The sequence below is a fragment of the Cetorhinus maximus genome, chromosome 21, assembly GCF_964194155.1.
Source record: "Cetorhinus maximus chromosome 21, sCetMax3.hap1.1, whole genome shotgun sequence".
Lineage (NCBI taxonomy): Eukaryota > Metazoa > Chordata > Chondrichthyes > Lamniformes > Cetorhinidae > Cetorhinus > Cetorhinus maximus.
Genome location: NC_135899.1, coordinates 35,388,149 through 35,411,336, shown reverse-complemented (window position 1 = coordinate 35,411,336; position 23,188 = coordinate 35,388,149). Strand labels below are relative to the sequence as shown.

At 45.1% G+C, this 23,188-nt stretch overlaps 6 protein-coding genes and 1 pseudogene across 11 annotated transcripts in view; 4 read left to right on the top strand and 3 right to left on the bottom strand.

The window, feature by feature from the left end:
• The window catches only part of LOC144695243 (uncharacterized), a 157,052-nt gene extending 141,056 nt beyond the window's left edge, over nucleotides 1–15,996 (top strand). Inside the window, exon 2 of the mRNA XM_078566136.1 lies at nucleotides 14,835–15,996. The gene's annotated coding sequence lies outside the window, so the exon portion shown is untranslated. The remainder of the gene's footprint in view (nucleotides 1–14,834) is intronic.
• The window catches only part of LOC144695249 (uncharacterized), a 219,059-nt gene that overhangs the window by 8,044 nt on the left and 187,827 nt on the right, over nucleotides 1–23,188 (bottom strand). The window lies entirely within an intron of this gene.
• LOC144695267 (uncharacterized) overlaps nucleotides 1–23,188 on the bottom strand; it is a 556,511-nt gene that overhangs the window by 345,499 nt on the left and 187,824 nt on the right. The window lies entirely within an intron of this gene.
• LOC144695233 (uncharacterized) overlaps nucleotides 1–23,188 on the top strand; it is a 313,865-nt gene that overhangs the window by 134,556 nt on the left and 156,121 nt on the right. The gene's annotated exons all lie outside the window — the stretch shown is intronic.
• Nucleotides 1–23,188, top strand: part of LOC144695218 (uncharacterized) — a 184,415-nt gene that overhangs the window by 66,955 nt on the left and 94,272 nt on the right. The gene's annotated exons all lie outside the window — the stretch shown is intronic.
• Nucleotides 1–23,188, bottom strand: part of LOC144695223 (uncharacterized) — a 218,638-nt gene that overhangs the window by 182,009 nt on the left and 13,441 nt on the right. The gene's annotated exons all lie outside the window — the stretch shown is intronic.
• LOC144695228 (uncharacterized) overlaps nucleotides 1–23,188 on the top strand; it is a 142,236-nt pseudogene that overhangs the window by 113,609 nt on the left and 5,439 nt on the right. The window lies entirely within an intron of this gene.

Genomic DNA, 23,188 nt, shown 5'->3' with positions numbered 1-23,188 from the left:
GCCGGAAGCTTGGTTCTGTCTGCACTCCCTGGAGGAACCAGCGCCCTCATCAGCCTCCAAAATGGAATACCAATTTGGGACCCCAGGGGACTCCTGAACTACCTGCCTATTTCTCTTGGACTCCCTTCCTTCATCAAGTCCCTTCAGCTGCGGTTTGACCACCTCTCTAAACATGCTATCCACGATGCTCTCAGATTCACGGATGCTTCACAGTGTCCCCAGCCGTCATTTCTGCTCTGAAACCCGAGCTTCCAGGAACTGCAGCTGGACACACTTCCTGCGCACATGCCGGTCCTGGGCATTGGAAATGTTCCCGGCTTCCCATATGGAGCACGAGGAGCACACCACGGCTTTGAGCTCTCTGCTATGACTTATCCCTTTAAATTAAATCTTTAAAATCAATTACTCTAGGGCCCTTCTTTCCTGATCCTCGTTACTACAGAATATACAAACTATAAACCACAAAAAGACCTTAAACTATAAGCGATAAAAGAAGTAAATACTTACCCGACCTTACCCACTCCTCACCAGTCATTTCTCTCCCTTGTAGCCTCTCCTGCTGCAGCAGGGCAAGACCACTCTCTGAAGATTTAAGAAGTTGGATAGCCAAGAAAAAATGCAAAGACCACCTCTTCCCCTCTGCACCGAATTCCCATTGTGCACCAAATTGCCAATACCCACACTCACTCTGGCTGTGTCTCACTCAGGATGAGGTCTTTCCCCTGCTCGTGTGTAAGCTCACTCCTCTTCACAATTTACTTTCCTACCTAACTTTGTGTCATCAGCAAATTTAGCAACTGTTCCTTCATTTCCTTCATCCAAGTCATTTATATAAATTGTAAAAAGCTGAGGCCCCAGCACTGATCCCTGTAGCACACCATTCATCACATCCTGCCAACCAGAAAAAAACCCATTTATGCCAACTCTACTTCAGGTTAGCAAGCCAATCCATGCCAATTTGTTACTCCCTATACCATGATCTTTTATTTTCCGCAATAACCTTTGATGTGGCACTTTATCAAATGCCTTCTGGAAATCTAAATACAGCACATTCACCAGTTCCCTTTACCCACAGAACATGTGACTCCTTCAAAGAACTCCCAATAAATTGGTTAAGCATGATTTCTCTTTCACAAAACCATGCTGACTCTGCCTGATTACCTTGGATTTTTCTAAGTGCCCTGTTATAACATCTTTAATAATAGCTTCTAATATTTTCCCTATGACAGATGTTAGACGAATTGGCCTGTAGTTTCCTGCTTTCTGTCTCCCTGCCTTTTTGAACAACGGAGTTACATTTGCTATTTTCCAATAGAATGGAACCTTCTTTGAATCTAGGGAATCTTGGAAAATTAAAACCAGTGCTTCAACTATCTCACAAGCTACTTCTTTCAAGACCTTAAGGTGAAGTCCATGCAGACCTGGAGATTTGTCAGTCCACAACCCCAGCAATTTGCTCAATACCACTTCCTCGGTGATTGAAGTTTTCCTGAGTTCCTGCCTCCCTTCCATTTCCTGATTTACAGCTATTTCCGGGATGTTACTTGTGTCCTCTATAGTGTAGACTGAAGCAAAATACCTGTTTAATTCATCCGCCATCTCCCTACTTTCCATTATCAATTCCCCAGACACACTTTCTGTAGGACCAACACTCACTTTGTTAACTCTTCTTGTTTAAATATCTTTCGAAACTCTTACTATCCGTCTTTATATTACTAGCTAGCTTTCTCTCGTACTCTAATTTTTCCCTCCTGATTAATCTTTTTGTCATTCTTTGCTGTTCTTTATATTCTTTCTAATCTTCTGACCTGCCAACCGTCTTTGCGTAATTATATGCTTTTTCTTTAAGTTTGATACTGTCTTTCAACGTTTTTTAGTTAACGATGGATGGTGGGCCGTCCCTTTGGAATTTTTCTTCCTCGTTGGAATGTATCTATTCTATGTATTCTGAAATATCCCTTTAAATATCTGCCACTGAATCTCTGTGGACCTATCCCTTAACCTCATTTGCCAGTTCACTTTAGATAGCTCCACTTTCATGTGCTCATAATTGCCCTTATTTAGGTTTAAAATACTAGTCTTGGATGCACTCGTTTCTCCCTCAAAATGAATGTAAACTTCAATCATATTATGATTGTTGCTACCTAGGGGTGCCTTCACTATGTGGTTTTCAATTAACCCTATCTTGTTGCTCAATATCAGGCCTAGTATAGCCTGCTCTGTGGTTTGCTCCAGAACACGTTGTTCTAAGAAACTAACCTGAAAACATTCTACGAACTCCTTATCTACGCTACCTTTGCCCATCTGATTTTTTTCAGTCTATATGTAGATTAAAATCCCCCATGATTATTGCTGTACCTTTCTGACAAGCTCCCAATATCTCTTCTTTTATACTCTGTCCTACTGTGTAGTTACAATTAGGGGGCCTGTACACCATTCCGACAAGTGACGTCTTGCCTTTATCATTTCCTGAACTTGGGTTATCCCTCTCTAATTTGCTAATACTACAATTAATTAACAGAGCCACCCCTACACTTTTTCCGAACTTCCTGTCCTCCCTAAACGTCACCAACCCTTCAATATTCAGGTCCCAATCTATATTATCCTGTAGCCATGTCTCTTTATGGCTATCAGATCATACTTATTCATTTCTATTCGCACTATCAGTTCACCTGTTTTGTTTCAAATGCTACCTGCATTTAGACACAGAGTCTTCAGTTTTGTCTGTTTATAATTTTTGTAGCTTCTAGCCTTATCTGCTGCTGTACCCCTAGATTTGTACTCTCTGTCCCTTTCTGTCTTTTATCATTTCCCATATTAAAATCTTTCTCTCTTGCCTTGTCTCTACTCTTTGGTTTACCACATCTTACCAAATTTGATCCCTTGCCCCCACTATTCAGTTTAAAACCCTCCCTAGTTATGTAGCTCACGAGGACACCAGCCCCAACACGGTTCAGGTGTAGATCCCACTTTCCCCAACACTGGTGCCAGTGCCCCACAAACCAGAACCCACTTCTCCCGCACCAGTCTTTGAGCCATGCATTCATTTCTCTCATCTTATTTGTACGGCAGTGCTGCACTGTCCGTCTTTCAGATCTCAAACGAAGCCCCTTCTGCTTTCTCTAAGGTGGGTATAGAAGATCCCAGGGCACTATTTTGAAGAAGAACAGGGGAGTTATCCCTGGAGTCCTGACCAATATGAACCCCTAAATCAACATCGCTAAAAAACAGATTATCTGGTCAATATCACATTGCTGTTTGTGGGAGCTTGCTATGTACACATTGGCTGCCACATTTCCCACATTACAGCAGTGACCACACTTCAAAAGAAAATGATTTCTGTAAAGCAATTTGATCTGGTGGTCATGAAAGGCTCTATATAAATGTAAGTCTTTCTTTTTTTCTGAGGAGGTTACAGAGATAGTGGGGGGTGGGGGTGGAAAGTCTTGAAGGGATCTGAAAAGACAGGAAACATCCAGATCCCAACACACAGACAGAACTGACCATTCACAGTCCACAGGATAATAACCAGCTCCCAACACACACACACAGAACTCAACAATAGGAAATCAGTAAGAATCCTCAGACACTCTGCACCTCCCAGATAATTACACCTCACCTTCTCATATTCAGTAATGACCCATCAACAAAACTCAGCCTGTAAATCAGAAGGGAAACGGTAATGATTGTAAGTTAAACAATTTCTTGCTGTTATGGGGATCGTGTGACTGTATAGACCAATCAGCCCTAAGCGTGGGGAATCTTAGGGGTAGTTTTTTAGCCTGGATTTTGGAAAAAGCATGTAGCCTCATCTGAAGTCTGTTCATAAGTTCATAAGTTTCTTACAAGAAACCCCTCCTGCACTCTCTAAGTTTACAACTGGTGACGAGGATAAAAAGTGCTAACGCAGCACCTTGCCTTCTGACGGTGAGTATTCCAATATTTTAAGGGGAGAAAAGAAAAGTATACCCACCAGCAATGTCTCACTTCGGTAGAATTGACCCGTTCAAGTCATCCTTCGAGGACTGGAATTAATACATTCAGCGATTAGATTTCTACTTTGTAGCTAATGAAATAACGACGGAGGAGAAACAGAAGGCAATTCTCCTCAGTGTCTGTGGGAGCAAAACCTATAGTTTAATCTGTAGCTTGAAGGCTCTGAACGTGCCAAATTCCAGATCCTTCACCAAGCTGGTCAACCTCGTGAAAGGACATTTTCAGCCTAAACCCTCAGTGATCATGCAAAGATTCAAGTTTAATTCTCGAGCGAGGGCCCCCGGTGAGTCAATCGCAACGTACACCATGAAGTTAAAAATTAACGGAGCACTGTGACTTCGGTGATACTTTAAACAACATGTTGCGTGATCAGTTGTTTTGCGGCATAAACGACACCATTCAGCACCGTTTGCTTGCAGAAGTTGAGATAGAAAGCGCGCTATGGAGATACGCTAGAAATGGAGAGTGCTGAGAGGGACTCACCGACTCTGCAAAGTGTGCAACATGGCGCCGTTATGCAGCAAAGGTGGGAACCTGCCACCGGGCGTGGCGCAAAGATCAGAGAGGCTACAGTGAAGTGGGACACACTCCCTACCACTAGAAAAATAAAAAGAAATGCTGGAAGCAGCTCACCAGTAACCCAGAAGTTAAAGTGATACCGTTGCTGGGGATATCATGCACTCCAAGTCTATAGATTTAAAGAGGCAGAAAGCCACATTACTGCCACAAACAGTGCAGAGCTCGATCAAGGCAGCCATTCAGACATCAGGTCAAGTTAAATGAAGTGCACAATATAGAAAAGTCAGAAGTTACTGAGGCTGACGTTTATTCCCTGCTGAAGGTGGAAGGAACTCAAACAAAACTAGTGAGGAATTTTTCAGGTCAAGACAAGACGAAATACTGAATTGACAAGGGAATATGATGGTGTCTTTTGGAATGAGATAGAAGAACTAAAGGACCTTCACAGGAAGCAAGGATCCCTCAGGTCAGAGTTAGTTCTACAAGAAAATGATGGAAAGAGGCTGAACGAATGCAGAGCCACTCTGAACCAGCTGAAGAAATAGTTGGAAGGGAAAAACCAACAACGTTCAATGTTCCAAGAGGAAGCTAAAGGATACAAACAAGAGACGGAAGAACTGCAGAATCAGTTGATGGAGACAAAAGAGGCATTAGAAGGAAAAATCATGGAACTTTCCAAAATGCAAATGGGTAACTCAACACCCGAACTGAACCAAGTTAATATTTCACCAGAGAGAAAATTGGCCGATGTGAAATCAGAATGAAGGATGAGACAAAACCCTGTGGCAAACACAAAAAAAAGGCAGAAATCAAAGCTGAAAAGCCAGTTGGATATGTGTCTAGAACCCTTTTCTGCAGCCGAGAAAGGTTACTCGCAAATTGAAAGAGATGGTCTTTAATTTTGTTGGTATACAGGTACACTTTTATGCTCCGTCTGGGTGTGCATATAGCAAATGCAGACGCCCTCAATCGTCTCTCCCTTTGCCCAACAGTATTATACATGTTCCAGTACCTCAAGAGGTAATACTTGCATTAAATTTCCTGGACTCCTGATCAGACTGCGCGAGGCAGATAAAGAATTGGACAAATCGGGATCTAATTTTAGCAAGAGTCAGTGAACAAGTGTTACAAGGATGGTCAAATGCACAAGTTGCTGAAGAATTGTAACCATTCTTTGTACGTAGATCCAAATTGAGTTGTCAAGATGGTATCTTATTATGGGGAGCAAGAGTCATCATCCCTGTGCAAGGAAGAGAAATATTATTAGAAGAACTTCATAGTGCACATCCTGGTATTGAGAAAATGAAGATGTTCGCGCAAAGTTATATCTGGTGACCAGGTATAGACAGTGACATAGAAAAAATGGCGAAACACTGTCTCCATTGTCAGCAACAGCAGAAGTTTCCCGTTTCAGTTCCACTGCATCCGTGGGAGTGGCCTGGTCGACCCTGGGTTAGACTACATATAGACTATGTAAGTCCATTTCTAGATACCATGTTTCTCATGATTATCGACACACATTCCAAATGGATGGATGTGTTTGAAGTGAGATCACTGTCTGCAACATTGAAAAACTGCGACAGGGTTTCATTGTTCATGGTTTACCTGAAGTTATTGTGTCAGACAATGGTATAGCTTTCACTAGCACTGAATTCCAAAGATTCGTGAACCTAAATGGGATTAAACACATCAGAACAGCACAGTACCATCCCTCATCTAATGGCTTAGCAGAAAGAGTGGTACAAACCTTTAAAACAGGCATGAAGAAACTATCAGAGGGAACATTAGGGACACGAATTTCAAGATTCCTGTTCAGCTATTGCACAACTCCTCATGTGATCACTGATTTAACACCATCAGAATTATTAATGAAGCACCGACTTGGCATGAGATTGAGTCTAGTATTCCCTAATTTAAAGGGGAAGGTGGAGAGGATCCAGGGGAGTCAGAAAGTAAATGATGATGTTCACAGTAAAGGGCGAGAGTTTACTGTGGGAGAGTTTTGTACAAAATTTTGCAACTGGACCGAGAGGGAGTCCCTAGTACAATCATCTCTGAAACAGGACCATTATCTTATCAAGTAGAAATGGAAAACAGGAATGGTTGGAAATATGTGGATCATCTCAGAAGTGGAAAAACTCTCCAACAACCAGTTAATAAGGAAAACTGTCCTGCAGTCAGTTCTTATTGAAAATAACAAGAGTGACATCACAAGGCAGCGCGAGAGAGCAGCGGAGAGATCAGAACCAGTGCGAATGCGGGCAAGCTTCAAAAAGTGATGTCAGCACAAAGTTAAGAGCTGATTGGTGAATACGTGTTTTTCTCCAGTTTTTTCCCCAGTTTTAAATAGATTAAGCTAAGGAAAGGTAAGAGTTCTAGTTTTTATTTAAAGTACATAAATAATTTAATGTTTTTTTACTGTATTTCACTTAAAGTAAGGGTTTTATTTCTCAACTAGAGGCATGGCAGGGCAGTTCAGTCCCGTGTTATGTACCGCCTGCAACATGCGGGAAGTCCTGGACGCTCCTTGTGCTCTGATCAACCATGTGTGCAGCAAGTGCCACCAGCTGCAACTACTTGAGCTCCGAGTTTTGGAGCTTGAGTGGCAGCTAGAGGCACTGAGGTGCATCTGCGAAGCTGAGAGTTTCGTGGATAGCACGTTTTTAGACATGGTCACCCCACAGCTTACGGAAGTGCAGACAGAGAGGGAATGGGTGACCATCAGTCAGAAGAAGGGTGTCAGGCAGGCAGTCAGGAAATCCCCAGGGTGCATCTCGCTTGAGAACCGTTTTTCTGAGAGTGACGGTTCCTCTGGGGAGTGCAGCCACTCATGGCACTGAGTGGCTCAGCTGCACAGCGGGGGGGAAAAAGAGGGGAACAGCAATAGTGGTAGGAGACTCGATAGTAAAAGGAACAGACAGGTGCTTCTGTGGCTGTAGACGTGACTCCAGGATGGTATGTTGCCTCCCTGGTCCCAGGGTCAAGGATGTCACTGAACGGCTGCAGGGCATTCTAAAGGTGGAGGGCAAACAGACAGAGATCATGGTACATATTGGTTCCAACGACATAGGTAGAAAGAGGGATGAGGTCCTGCAAACAGAATTTAGGGAGCTAGAATGCGATTAAAAAACAGGACCTCAAAGGTAGTAATCTCTGGATTACATCTGGTGCCACGCACAAGCGAGTATAGAAATAGGAGGTTAGTCCAGATGAATGTGTAACTGGAGAGATGGTGGAGAGAGGGCTTTAGATTTCTGGGACATTGGGACCGTTTCTGGGGGCGGTGGGACCTGTACAAGGTGGACGGGTTGCACCTGAACCGGAATGGGATCAACATCCTTGTGGGGAGGTTTGCTAGTGCTGTTGGGGAGGGTTTAAACTAACTTGGCAGGGGGGGATAGGATCCTGAGAGGGGGTTCAGCAGGGAGAGATGAACAGCCAAAATTAGAAGAGAGAGAGCAAGTGAGTCTGGAAGACATAGAAATTATAGGCCAGTTAAGGCACAAGGGAGTTTGGCAAGGTTGGATGGTATTTATTTTAATGCAAGGAGTCTGACGAATAAAGCAGATAAGTTGAGGGCACAAATTAACACATGGAAGTATGATGTCATTGCTGTCACAGAGACGGTTGAGAGAGGGGCAGGACTGGCAGCTCAATATTCCAGGATACAGGGCCTTCAGGCGAGACAGGGAAGGAGGTAAAAGAGGAGGGAGTATCGCAATATTGATCAAGGAATCAATTACAGCAGTAAGGAGGGATGACATCTTAGAAGGCTCCTCAAATGAAACCATATGGGTAGAACTTAAAAACAAAAAGGGAGCAATCTCATTGCTGGGAGTGTACTACTATAGGCCCCCAAACAGTCAGAGAGAAATAGAAGAGCAGATATGTAGGTAAATTGCAGAGAAGTGTAAAAATAATAGGGTAGTAATAGTGGGGGATTTCAACTTCCTAAACATTAACTGAGTTAGTCACAGTGTGATAGGTTTAGAGGGAGCGGAATTCTTAAAATGCACCCAGGAGAGCTTTTTAAGCCAGTAGGTAGAAGGTCCTACATGAGAGGGGGCAGTCCTGGAATTTTAGGGAATGAAGTCGGGCAAGTGGTAGAGGTATCAGTGGGGGAGCATTTTGCAGATAGTGATCATAACTCCGTTAGATTCAAGGTTGTTATGGAAAAGGACAAGGATGGACCAGAAATCAGAGTTCTAAATTGGGGAAGGCCGATTTTAATAAGATCAGATATGATTTGGCCAGAGTGGACTGGGAGCAGCTACTTTTAGGCAAATCTGCGTCAGAGCAGTGGGACTCATTCAAGAAGGAAATAGGGAGAGTACAGGGCCAACATATTCCAGTAAAGATAAAAGGTGGGACCAACAAATCCAGGAAACCCTGGATGTCGAGGGATATACAGGATTGGATAAAGAGAAAAAGGGAGGCTTATGGCTGAAAACCAGGGCTCAAAACAGCGGAAGCCCTAGAGGAGTATAGAATGTGTAGGGGGGGAATTTAAAAAGGAAATTAGGAGAGCAAAAAGGGGGCATGAAAAAACATTGGCAGGTAAAATAAAGGAAAATCCAAAATTATTTTACAAGTATATTAAGAGTAAGAGGATAACTAGGGAAAGAGTAGGGCCCATTAAGGACCACAGTAGTAATTTGTGTGTGGAGCCAGAAGACGTAGTTAGGGTTCTGAATGAATACTTTGTGTCGGTGTTCACAAGTGACAGGGACGACGTGGGTATGGAAATCAGGCAGATGGACTGTGATATAATTAAAGAAATTAGCTTGGAACGGGAGGAGGTTCTCAGTGGTCTGGCAAGCTTAAAAGTAGATAAATCTCCAGGCCCGGACGAAATGTATCCGAGGCTGTTGAGTGAGGCAAGGGAGGACATAGCAGGGACACTGGCAATAATTTTCAATACCTCCCTGGCCACAGGAGAGGTGCCAGAGGACTGGAGGACAGCCAATGTGGTAACGTTATCCAAGAAGGGAGGAAGGGATAAACCAGGGAATTACTGGCCAGTCAGTCTAACCTTAGTGGTGGGAAACTATTGGAAGCAATTCTGAGGGACAGAATTAATCTACTCTTGGAGAGGCGGGTATTAATCAAGGACAGTCAGCATGGTTTTGTTAAGGGGAGGTCATGTCTGACCAATTTGATTGATTTTTTCGAAGAGGTGACCAGGTGTGTAGATGAGGGCAATGCATTTGACGTAGTCTACTTGGACTTCAGCAAGGCTTTTGATAAGGCCCCACATGGGAGACTGATAGCGAAGGTAAGAGCCCATGGGATCCAAGGCATTTTGGCAAATTGGATCCAGAATTGGCTGAGTGGCAGGAAGCAGAGAGTGATGGTTGAGGGGTGTTTTTGTGACTGGATGCCAGTGTCCAGTCGGATTCCACAGGGATCGGTGTTGGATCCCTTGCTGTTTGTGGTATAAAAAACAATTTAGACCTGAATGTAGGAGGGTTGATCAGTTTGCGGATGAGACAAAAATTGGTGGGGTGGTAAATAGTGCGGAGGATAGCCTTAGATTACAGGCGGACATAGACGGGCTGGCCAAATGGACTAATCAGTGGCAAATTGAATTAAATCCAGATAAGTGTGCGGTGATGCACTTGGGCAGGACAAACAAGGCATGGGAAGACACGATGAATGGTAAGACCCTGGGAAGCACTGAGAATCAGGAGGACCTTGGTGTGCATGTCCACCGGTCCCTTCAGGTAGTGGGACAGGTGGATAAGGTGGTTAAGAAGGCATATGGGATACTTGCCTTTACTAGCCGAGGCATAGAATCAAAGAGCATGGAGGTTATGCTGGAACTGTATAAGACGCTGGTTAGGCCACAGCTAGAGTATTGCATGCAGTTCTGGAATCCGCATTATAGGAAGGATGTGATTGCACTAGAGTGCAGAGGAGATTTACCAGGATGTTGCCTGGACTGGAGAGTTTTAGTTGTGAAGAGAGATTGGATAGATTGGAGATAAAAACAAAAAGCTAAAAGCTACTGCGGATGCTGGAAATCCAAAACAAAAACAGAATTACCTGGAAAAACTCAGCAGGTCTGGCAGCATCGGTGGAGAAGAAAAGAGCTGACGTTTCGAATCCTCCTGTTCTGTTGAAGGGTCATGAGGACTCGAAACGTCAGCTCTTTTCTTCTCCACCGATGCTGCCAGACCTGCTGAGTTTTTCCAGGTAATTCTGTTTTTGTTTTGGATAGACTGGAGTTATTTTCCTTGGAGCAGAGGAGATTTAAGGGGGACATGATTGAGATGTATAAAATTATGAGGGGCATAGATAGGGTAGACAGGATGGAACTTTTCCTCCTGGTGGAGGGATCAATAACCAGGGAGCATAGATTTAAGGTAAGGGGCAGGAGGTTTAGAGGGGATGTGAAGAATAATTTTTTCACCCAGTGGGTGGTGGGAATCTGGAACTCACTGCCTGAAAGGGTGGTCGAGGCAGAAACCCTCATTTAAGAAGAATTTGGATGTGCACTTGTGATGCCATGGCATACAAGAGTATGGGCCTAATGCTGGAAAATGGGATTAGAATAGTTAGGTACTTGTTTGACTGGCGCAGACTCAATGGGCTGACGGGCCTTTTTCTGTGCTGTAGACCTCTATGACTTGAAATCAAAATCAAACCAAAGAATTGACATACCTGATGCCTCTGCTGAAGTAAATAACTCTGAACTACCAGTGTCTGGGGATGTCCCTGAAGCAGCAGTTCCTGTGTAAGTCGATCCAATGAAAGAACCTCCGGTTGTAAAGTTGCGTCCCCCACCCGAATCCGAAAACCTCCTCAAAGACTAAATTTTTAATGCCATGAGCTGTATATAATTGTATATAATATGGGTTAAGATGTTTTGTAAATAAGAGGGCAAAACAAAAGTAAAGGGGGAGGAATGTAATGATTGTGTTAAACCAATTCTTAATGTTATGGGGATGGTGTGACTGTATAGGACATTCAGCCCTAAGCACGGGGAATCTTCGGGGCGGAGCTTTTTAGCCTGCATTTTGGAACAAGCATGTTGCCTCATCTGACGTCTGTTAATAAAGTTTACTGTTTCTTACAAGAAACTCGTCCTGCACTCCCAAGTTTATTACAGAAATGCTTCCAATAAACACAATCAATATCCAACACACAGCTCCAGGCAAACAGTTCAGCACAAAGCACGGAGTAAACAGCTCTCTCAGCTGGATGTTCTCACACAGCATAAGGGGCATTTCCACAGCTGATTCCCCACAGGATAGTCAGGCTGCCTGAAGATTAGTGTGGATATTATGTGATGTAATTATTATAAATTCTGTTCCTTTACTCACCATGTCCTGAGTTGGTTTTGAGTCCCTACAGGAAGTGAAGCAGCTGTGGAACAGGAAGAGGAGGGAATGGGCAGAGTGGGTGGGGCTCTCTGATTGACGTCTCTCACAGCCAATCCAAATATTTCTGGAGTAACCTGAGTTTCCTGAAGCTTGGGAAACTGACCGGTGAAACGGAGGCGACTTTGAGCAGCAGATCAGGTGGGGATTTAAACTTGTCATTGTCCCATCTGAATAAAACCTCACTTATTGCAGCTGTTGTCTCATTTCCTCCATTAAACGTTTGACAGAAATTTCTAGTGTGGGAATAACATTCTTCATCCTCGGAGTCTTTCAAACTGACAACATCAGTGTGGGATGTGTAGCCTCGAATGAGTTTGACAGCAGATCAGAAGAGGAAGTAAACAATGTAGCCTGTTATTCACACTCTCCCTCCCTCTCTCCCTCTTGCCCTGAGCGACCTCCTTCTCCCCCAAATCCTCCCTCTCCTTCCACAGTATCTTGCTCTGTTCCGCCCCCTCTCTCTCTCCCCCTTCCCCCTCCATATACCCTCCCCCCCACCTCCATCACCCTCCCCTCTCTCTCTCTCTCTCTCTCTTCCCCTTCCCCCCATATATCCCACACCACACCCCCACCACCCCCCTCACTCTCTTTCTCTCTCTGAATCTCTTACCTTTCTTTAATAGGAGGTTTGTTGTAACTGGGAGAGGGGTAGGGCTGGGCAGGGGTCTGGTTATTTATCTATAATCTCTGAAAAACCCACCTCAGTGCATCCTCGCCGGTCAATGCCAGAAACAACCCCTCCTCCCTCAATAAAAACACACAACTCAAAAAGGAGGAGAAGGAGTTGAATCATGTTTCCTTTTCCTTTTTTACATCAGAATTACATCGTACTACACCAGAGAATACAGAGAGGATAGACACCGCAGATAGATCCTGACCATCACCCAAGGAACAACTGCACAACTGTGGGAAGACATCCAGTCCCTTCGCAGCATTGCTCAACACAGAGAAGGTTGGGCAGTGAAACCATCATCTGGAAATCGGTTGGGTCAGGGAAGCTTTGACATATCATCAGATTTGAAACTGGTCAGTGGTGTGGAACCTTTCATCAGAACCAATCTTTCCGAAGGTTTGGCTGTGGGTGATCGGTCAGGGTAAGGCTGGGAAGAAGTGTGAGTGGGCTGCAAGGGCATCTTTTGTACCATTTGTAACACAAGGGCAGTTTCATGGAAGAGAAACTGTTCAAGAGTGAGGTGTGTGATCAAACCTTCGTCAAATCATCGAAGCTCATAAAACATCGACACGTTCACACCGGGGAGAAACCCTTCAAGTGTGAGGTTTGCGATAAAGCTTTTGTGATGTTGACAAGCCTCCTAAGACACCAAAGTATTCACAGAGGAGAGAAGCCATTCAGGTGTGAGGTTTGTGAGAAAGCTTTCACCTAATCCTCTGATCTCCTGAGGCACCAGAGGATCCACACAGGGGAGAAACCCTTCAAGTGTGAGCTGTGTGACCGAGCCTTCGCATGTTCATCGACGATTGTGAAGCACCAACGTATCCACACAGGGGGGAAGCTGTTCATTTGTGACGTGTGTAATGAAGGCTTTGTGGAATCATCAGGCGTGGTGAATCACTGGTGTGTTCACACAGGGGAGAAACCATGCATGTGCAAGATGTGCGACAAATCATTCTCACAGTCATTGACCCTCCACGAATACCAATGTATTCACACAGGGAAGACGTGCATGTGAGGTGTGCGACAAATCATTCTCGCATTCATCTCACTTTCACCTACACCAACGCATTCACACAGGGGAGAAACCATTTACGTGCAAGGTATGTGACAAATCCTTCTTGTGGTCATCAACCCTCCACACACACTAACGCGTACACAGGGAAAACAACATTCAAATGTAAAGAGTATGACAAAGACTATACAAATTCATCGAAGCTCCTGCTGCATCAAAGGATCCAAACAAGGGAGTAATCCTTAAAGTGTAAGATTGGGGTAAAGTTTTTCTGAACGAGACTCCTGGGATACCAGCAGATTCACACAGGTGAGAAACCATTCAGGTGTGAGGTGTGTGACAAGGCTTTAGCACTGTATCTCCTGGTCCATCAACGCACTCACACAGGGGAGAAATCCTATTGGTGTGAGTCCTGTAGTAGAGCTGTCACTCAGTTTTTGGACCTTCTGGAACATCAGCGAGGTTAAATACCATTGGGTCAGCCAGCTTTGTCATTTTTTATGTGTTTAATTGGTTGTTGCAGCTCTCCCATCCTTGGTGACTCACCCATGGATCCTACCATAGGCACTGGGGGATAGACTGGAGGGTATCAGCTGCCACTATGGATTCATGGTTGAGGAGTTGTTCAAAATGTTCTTTCTAGCGTAAACAGGTGACATTGTCATCCTTAAGAAGAGGAACACCATCCTGTGAATGACAGGGATTTTGTCCATTTGACCTTGGTCTATAGATGACCCCATTGAGTTCAAATCATATTTGCATGTCACAATGATCAACATGTTGTTGGATCTGTTGGGCGTTCTCTTCCCCTGCATATCCTTTGTCTTCCGGATTTGTCTTTGAGCATCAGCCTTGAGCAGTTGAAATGCTGCCTTCGTGAGTTGCGACCTTCGGCTGCTCTGCCAGGCAACGAATGTTGATCGTTTTTGTTCCAGGAGGTCACATATTTGAGCGTCATGTTCGTCGAGCCAGTCCTGATGACGACAATGCTGGAACCCAATGGTCTGGACACAGAAGTTTAGTACAGCTGACTTTATTTGACTCACTGTTCAGGAACTGAGTTGGATGTGTGAATCTATTCCAGATTGTCATGAGCTGCACCTGGAATTCTCTCTTCAGTAAGGCTGTTTTAAGGCTGAGACATTGATCTTCTTCCTCTTGGACTTTTGGGCCTTGTGATATCTTGGTGCTGGGTGGATGTTCATCACCGATCGAGGAAGTCGATGATCTGTCCAGCAGGCATCAGTCCCCCACATGGATCAAGTGATACAGACATCACGTAGAACTTTGACTTGGCTTTGGACCTTCCAGAGGAACCTCCAACATGGTCTTTGTTACCAGACAAACCCAAGAAAAATGTTGAGAACAACACCAGGAACTCTTCATTACGTTCATCAACGTGATCAAAGCATTTAACTCAATAAATCGTGAAGCTCTGTGGATTGTGCTCCAATGATTTGGATGTCCAAGAAACTTCATCACAATCCTGCAATTGCTTCATGATATGACTGCAACTGTCTTGAGTGGGAGATCTGAAACAGAAGCCTTCAAAATCCAGACTGGTGTCAAGGAAGGCTGTGTGATAGCCCCCATTCTATTTACAATCTACCTGACAGTGACTATTCACCTCATCAAAGATCAACTGCCCTCTGGTGTCAGTATTAAATACCATCTAGATGGGAAACTCATTTACCTCGGTCACCTCCGTGCCAAAACTAAACTGACCACCATAGATACACATGATCTGCAGTTTGCAGATGACTGCAGTGTCATTGTCCACTCTGCAACAGATTTGCAAACCACTCTTGATCTCTTCAATTCTGCATGTGTTTGTACGTTGGAAATAAGCTCCAATCTATGCCACTAGAGTTCGATTTTATTTCTGACCATCGGAATCAGGAGCCAGACTAAAGCACAGGGCTGTTAAAGAACCTTCTGTCTGTAGTCTTCTGAGAGTGCCCCCAGATGTGAGCGTGTGTGTGTGTTAGTAAAGTGAGCCAACTCTCAGGAGTGGGTATGGGGTAGAATCGGACACTGCTTTAGTAGGTGATGTGAATTATAGACAGATCCTCTTCAGGTGTTTGACTGATACCATGGTTAATGTTTGTACTCTCCTGTCTGGGAGGACTACTATCCTGAGAATGGTGAGGAAGTGGAAGTGAGTTTCTACAGACCTGAGTTCCCTCAGCCCATCATACCTCGATGTAATAACTGTGTGATATGTTCACCTTACGCTCTTCCAAGAGTCATTTCATGTTCTGGGAAAGATCTTCAGTCATTTTCAATTGCTTTGTTATTTTAGTTGATTCAGAGTTTGGTGTATGTTGAATATGTTGTTGTTGTTTATGTGCTGTTTTATGAATCTGCTGTATAGATTTATAATTCAATAAATTATTTTCTGAGCTTAACTCTTGCTACCTGATTTGTCAGCGTGGTGTGTTCCAAATCACTGAATCATTCAGGAGTCTACAGTCAGAGTCCTGGACAGAATTTATTGGTCAATGTCACTGTGGGCTGGTATACTTTCTCCATCAATGGGTTTATAATTTACAGTTCACAGTCGGGAAATGTTTCACTAAGAGAGAAAGGCTTGCATTTATATATCAACTTTCACAAACCCACAATGTCTAAAACCACTTAGACCTAAGTCCTCTGTTCCGATAGACAGATTTTTTGTTAGACAATGGAGTCAAGGGTTATGGGAGTAGACATGAAAGTGGCGCTGAGACCATAACCAGATCAACCATCATCTTTTCGAATGGCAGAGCAAGCTCGAAGGGCTGAATGGCCTTCCCCTGATCCTAAGTCCTATGTTCTGAGAGCATGATGATAATCATAATTATATTATTACCTCAATAATATTGTATGGAGTTTCTGCTTTGTTTTTTTGTTTATGATAGAGTTTAAAATGGTGAACTTTCTCCCTATACCTCTAACCTTTATCTTACTGGATGAGGAGAGAGGAAGAGAAAGAGAAATGGGGGGTGCGGGGTAACAGAATGATAGGAAGAGGAGACAGAGAAGAAGGAAAGAGGAGCAAATGGAGAAGAGGAGAGGAGGAGAATAAATAGCTTCGCAGCGTAAATGACTTTATTAAATTTAATACAACACTCAGAGAGCAGCAGCAGGGGTCACTGGAGTTTTATGGAATAGCTGCTTCCCCAAGGTGCTGGGAGTGATTGATAACACTCGCATGGCATTGAAGGTCACCTGAGGAGACTCACAGAGCTACCTGAACAGAAAGCACTACCCCTCCTTCATGTAGTGTATAATGTCCCTCTGAGAATACTCCATGTGAACGTCACTCACACTTTCTGACAATGCTTTCATTGTCAGAAACTTGGACATCATATATATTCGGGGAAGGTGAGTCACCTGATGGTCGGCTGATTCGGGACAAGGTCCATCCCTTCCTTCCAAGGCTGATGTCACCATTTCATACACCACACACTGAGGAGGAGGTGTTGTTCATTGATGCCTGTGTCTCTCTGAGGCAGCTCACAGAGAGAAGCTAGTGTGATGCTGAAGAACTGTTTCAGGTACAGGCTACACCTGGGGGGGTGGTTCGCAGTATTCCCCAGAGAGAGAGAATATTCACAATCAACCCAGTGTATTGCATGCTGAACAATATCACTCTCAAACAAGGTCTAGACTGGGACAGTCCAGGAGAGGAACTGGGAGAGGTGAATCGACTGGGGCATCCCGGGAGTGGTGAATAGACCGGGACATCCCGGGAGAGGTGAATGTATTGGGCTGTTCTGGGAGAGGTGAATTTACTGGGAGGTCCGGGGAGAAGAACTGGACAAGATGAATTTTGAGCCTCAAACTTGGAGCTGAACCTCCACAAGAGGCAACCCCTGAACAGGGATGAGGTGTCATATATCATCTACTCACACATTGAGCCCCACTTCAGTCCCTGAGTCATAGTCACTTGCCGAACCACTGAGTCACTCCTTGAGCACTGAGTCAATTTTTTCTCTCATCCCTCTTGTGCGCCTCTCTCCTGTTTCCCTTGCCCTGGTGTCCCCTCTCTTGTGTTCCTTTCTCCTGTATCCCTCCATCCTGTGTGTCTTTCTCTCTCCAGTGTCCCTCTCTACTGGGAATGTGCTGATCCGACCACTGCATGTCATCACTGTCTTGGATGCTGTGGGTCTTCCTCTTCTGATCTGCTGTCAAACACATCCGAGGCTACACATCCCACACTGATGTTGTCAGTTTGAAAGTCTCTGAGGATGAAGAATGTTATTCCCACACTAGAAATCTCTGTCAAACGTTTACCAGGGGAACTGAGACAGCAGCTGCAACAAGTGAGGTTTTATTCAGATGGGACAATGACAAGTTTAAATCCCCACCTGATCTGCTGCTCAAAGTCGCCTCCGTTTCACCGGTCAGTTTCCCAAGCTTCAGGAAACTCATTTTACTCCAGAAATATTTGGATTGGCTGTGAGAGACGTCAATCAAAGAGCCCCACCCACTCTGCCCATTCCCTCCTCTTCCTGTTCCACAGCTGCTTCACTTCCTGTAGGGACTCAAAACCAACTCAGGACATGGTGAGTGAACGAACACAATTTATAATTATTACATCACATAATATCCACACTAATCTTCAGGCAGCCTGACTATCCTGTGGGGAATCAGCTGTGGAAATGCCCCTTATGCTGTGTGAGAACATCCAGCTGAGAGAGCTGTTAACTCGGTGCTTTGTGCTGAACTGTTTGCCTGGAGCTGTGTGTTGGATATTGAGTGTGTTTATTGGAAGCATTTCCCTTCTGATTTACAGGCTGACTTTTGTTGATGGCTCATTACTGAATATGAGAAGGTGAGGTGTAATTATCTGGGAGATGCAGAGACACATTTATTGAATCATCTCCTGAGTGTTTTTTATATAAAACACATTCTCTAAGGGTAAAACTGGTCTTCACCAGAACAACATGAGCTCATAGTGAATTAATAGCCCATTTTACACTTCGCCCGACTGTCTTTTCCATTGCCCTCACGGTGCCTGAGAAGATGGGGGTCTGGGCGGAGGAAAGAAAGTAGCCACGTTGTCTGCTCCTGGTCACTATCCAGTGTCCCTGCTGGAAACAGAGGGTGTGTGACAGTCAAGTAAGGGAAAAGAAAGGACTTGCATCTGATCCCCCACACAGAGGAATAGAAGACTGACACTCTCTGTGGAACAGTCTCTAACTGGAAGGTGGCAGTGGTGTAGTCACTGGACCAGTAATCCATAGACCCAGGCGAATGCTCTGGGACCTGGGTTCAAACCGCCCGTACAGCAGCTGGTGGAATTTAAATTCAATTAATAAACCTGGGATTAAAAACTAGTCTCAATAATGGTGACCTTGAAACCATTGTCGATTGTCGTAAAAACCCATCTGGTTCATTGATGTCCTTTATAGAAGGAAATCTGCCATCCTTACCTGGTCTGGCCTACATGGAACTGCAGACCGACAGCAATGAGGTTGATTCTTAAATGCCCTCAGAAATGGCCGAGCAGGCCACTCAGTTGTATTAAACCACTACAAAGTCACAAAGCAATGGGCAGAATTTTACAGCCCCATTGTGGCGGGGGTGGGGCTGTAAAATACGGGAAGCTGGTCAAAAGTCTATTGACATCGGCGGGACCGTAAAATCCTGTCTGTGTAAAATTCCACCCAATGAAATTGGGCAGACCATTCGGCATCAACCTAGGCTCCTGAAACGACAATGGCAAACCCAGCCTTGTCAACCCTGAAAATTCCTCTTTACTAACCTCTGGGGGCTTGTGCCAAAATTGGGAGCACTCTCTCACAGACGAGTCAAGCAAAAGCCTGACATAGTCATACTCATTGAATCAATCCCTACAACAATGTTCCAGACTCCACCATCCCTGGGTATGTCCTGAGCCACCAGCAGGACAGACCCATCAGAGGTTGTGGGCACAGTGGTATATAATCGAGAGGGAGCTGCCCTGGGAGTCCTCAATATTGACTCTGAACCTCAGAAGTCTCATGGCATCAGGTCAAATATGGGCAAGGAATCCTCCTGCTGATTACCACATCCCCCAATCCTCCCGCCACCTCAACTGATGAATCAGTGCTTCCTCCATGTTGAATACCAATTGGATAATGACAAGGGCACAGAATGTATGTTGTGTGGGGGCCTTTAATGTCCATGAGGGGGCTCGGTAGCACCACTACTGACCAACTGGCTGGGTCCTGAAGGACATAGCTGCTAGACTGGTTCTGCGGCAGATGGTGAGGGAACCAACAAGAGGGAAAACCCGACTTGACCTCGTCCTCACCAACCTGTCTGCCGCAGATGCATCTGTCCATGTCAGTATTGGTAAGACTGACCACTGCACAGTCCTTGTGGAGACAAAGTCCCATCTTCACATTGAGGATACCCTCCATCATGTTGTATGGTATTACCACTGTGCTAGGTATTGGATAGATTTCACAGAGACCAAGCAACTCAAAACTTGGCATTCAAGAAGTGCTGTGAGCCATCAGCAGCAGCAGAATTGTACTCAACCTCAATTTGTAACCTCATGGCCCGGCATATCCCCCACTCTACCATTACCATCAAGCTGGGGGATCAACCCTGGTTCAATGAGGAGTGCAGGAGGGCATGCCAGGAGCAGCACCAGGCGTACCTAAAAATGAGGTGTCGACCTGGTGAAGCTACAACACAGGACTACTTGCATGCCAAATTGCAGAAACAGCATGCTTCCCACAAGGAATGGATCAGATCAGATCTCAGCTCTGCAATCCTGCAACCTCCAGTCATGAATGCTGATGAACAGTTGAACAACTAACTGGAGGAAGAGGCTCCCCAAGTATCCCCATCCTCAATGATGGAGGAGACCAGCACATCAGTGCAAAAGACAAGGCTGAAGCATTTCAACCACCTTCAGCCAGAAGTGCCGAGTGGATAATCCATCTCAGCCTCCTCCGGAGGTCCCCAACAACACAGATGCCAATCTTCAGCCAATTAAATTCACTCCATGTGATATCAAAGCAATGACTGAAAGCAGTGGATACGGCAAAGGCTATGGGCCCTGACATCATGCCAGCAAAGGTACTGAAGACTTGTGCTCCAGAACTTGCCACGCCCCTAGGCACGCTGTTCCAGTACATCTACAATACCGGCACCTACTCATCACTCTGGGAAATTACCCAGGTATGACCAGTCCACAAAAAGCAGGACAAATCCAGCCTGGCCAATTATGCCGCATCAGTACACTCTTGATCATCAGCAAAGTGATGAAGGGGTCATTGCCAGTGCTGTCAGTAACCTGTGCAATAACGCTCAGTTTGGGTTCTGCCAGTTGCAATCAGCTCCAGACCTCATTACAGTCTTGGTCTAAACATGGACAAAAGAGTTGAACTCAAGAGGGAAGGGGAGAGTGACTGCCCTTGACATCAAGGCAGCATTTGACCTAGTGTAGCATCAAGTGGCCCTAACAAAACTGGAGTCAATAGGAATCAGGGGAAAGCTGTCCATTGGTTGGTGTCATTCCTAGCACAAAGGAAGATGGTTGAGGTTGTTGGAGGTCAATTATCTCACCCCCTGGACATCACTGTAGGATTTCCTCAAGGTAGTGTCCTCGGCCCATCCATCTTCAGCTGTTTCATCAATGGCCTTCCTTCCATCATAAGGTCAGAAGTGGGGATTTTCACTGACAATTGCACAATGCTGCGCACCATTCGTGACTCCTCAGATATTGAAGCAGTCCACGTTCATATGCAGGAAGACCTGGACAACATTCAGACTTGGGCTGATAATTGGCAAATAAGATACCCATCACACAAGTGCCAGGCGGTGATCATCTCCAACAAGACACAATCTAACTATCTCCCCCTGACATGGCATTACCTTTGCTATTTGTTTTAATTCTTTCATGGGATGTGGGTGTTGCTAGCTCGGCCACCATTTTTATTGTCCATCCCTAATTGCCCTTGAGAAGGTGGTGGTGAGCTACCTTCTTGAACCGCTGTAGTCCATGTGGTGTATATCCACAGTGCTGTTAGGGAGGGAGTTCCAGGATTTTGACCCAGTGACTGTGAAGGAACGGCTATATAGTTCCAAGTACAGGATGTGTTAGGTTTGGAGGGGAAATTCCAGGTGCTGGTGTTCCCATGCATCGCTGCCCTTGTCCTTCGAGGTAGTAGAGGTCATGGGTTTGGAAGTTGCTTTTTGAAGGAGCCTTGGTGAGTTTCTACAGGGCATCTTTTAGATAGTACACACTGCTGCTACTGTTCATCGGTGGTGGAGGGAGTGAATGTTTCAGCTGGTGGATGGGGTGCCAATCAAGTGGGCTGCTTTGTCATGGATGGTATCAAGATTTTTGTGTGGTTAGAGCTGCACTCATCCAGGCAAGTGGGGCGTATTCCATCACACTCTTGACTTGTGCCTTATAGATGGTGGACAGGAGTCAGGAGGTGAATTACTCGCTGCAGGATTCCTAACCTCTGACCTGATCTTGTAGTCACAGTCTTCATATGGCTCTTCCAGCTCATTTTGGGTAACCCCAGGATGTTGATAGTGGGGGATTCAGCAACGGTAATGCCACTGAATGTCAAGGGACAATAGTTAGATCCTCTCTTGCTGGAGATGGTCGTTGCCTGTCACTTGTGTGGTGCGAATGTCCTGGAACTGAGATTATTGACTTCCAATAATCACAGCCATCTTCCTTTATGTAATTTATGACTCCAACCAGCGGAGATTCCAACCCTGATTCCCATTGACTCCCGTTTTGCTAGGGCTCCTTGATACCACACTCCATCAAATGCAGCCTTGATGTTAAGGGCAGTCACTCTCACCTCACCTCTGGAGTTCAGCTCTTTTGTCCATGTTTGGCTTAATGAGGTCAGGAGCTGAGTGGCCCTGGCAGAACCCAAACTGAGCATCAATGAGCAGCTTGTTTCTGTGTAATTGCTGCTTGATAGCATTGACGCCTTCCAGTGCTTTGCTGATGATCGAGAATAGACTGATGGGGCAGTAATTGGTCGGGTTGGATTTGTCCTGCTTTTTGTGTCCAGGACATGTCCGGGCAATTTTCCACATTGTCGGGTATATGCCAGAGTTGTGCCTATACTGGAACAGCTTGGCTAGGGGTGTGGCAAGTTCTGGAGCACAAGTCTTCAGTACTATTGCCAGAATATTGTCAGGGCCCATAGCCTTTGCAGTATCCAGTGCCTTCAACCATTCTTGATATCACGTGGAATGAATTGAATTGCCTGAAGACTAGCATCTGTGACGCTGGGGACCTCTGGAGGAGGCTGAGATGGATCATCCATTCGGCACTTCTGGCTGAAGGTTTTTGCAAATGCTTATGCTTTGTCTTTTGCACTGATGTGCTGGGATCCTCCATAATTGAGAATGGGGATATTTGTCTAGCCACATCCTTCAGTTAGTTGTTTAATTGTCCACCATCATTCACAACAGGATGTGGTAGGACTGCAGAGCTTAGATATGATCCATTAGTTGTGGAATCGCTGTGAATCCCCCACTATCAACATTCTCTGGGTCACCATTGACCAGAAACTGAACTGGACCAACCATATAAATACTACAGCTACAGGTCAGAGGCTGGGACTTCTGTGGACAGTAACTCAC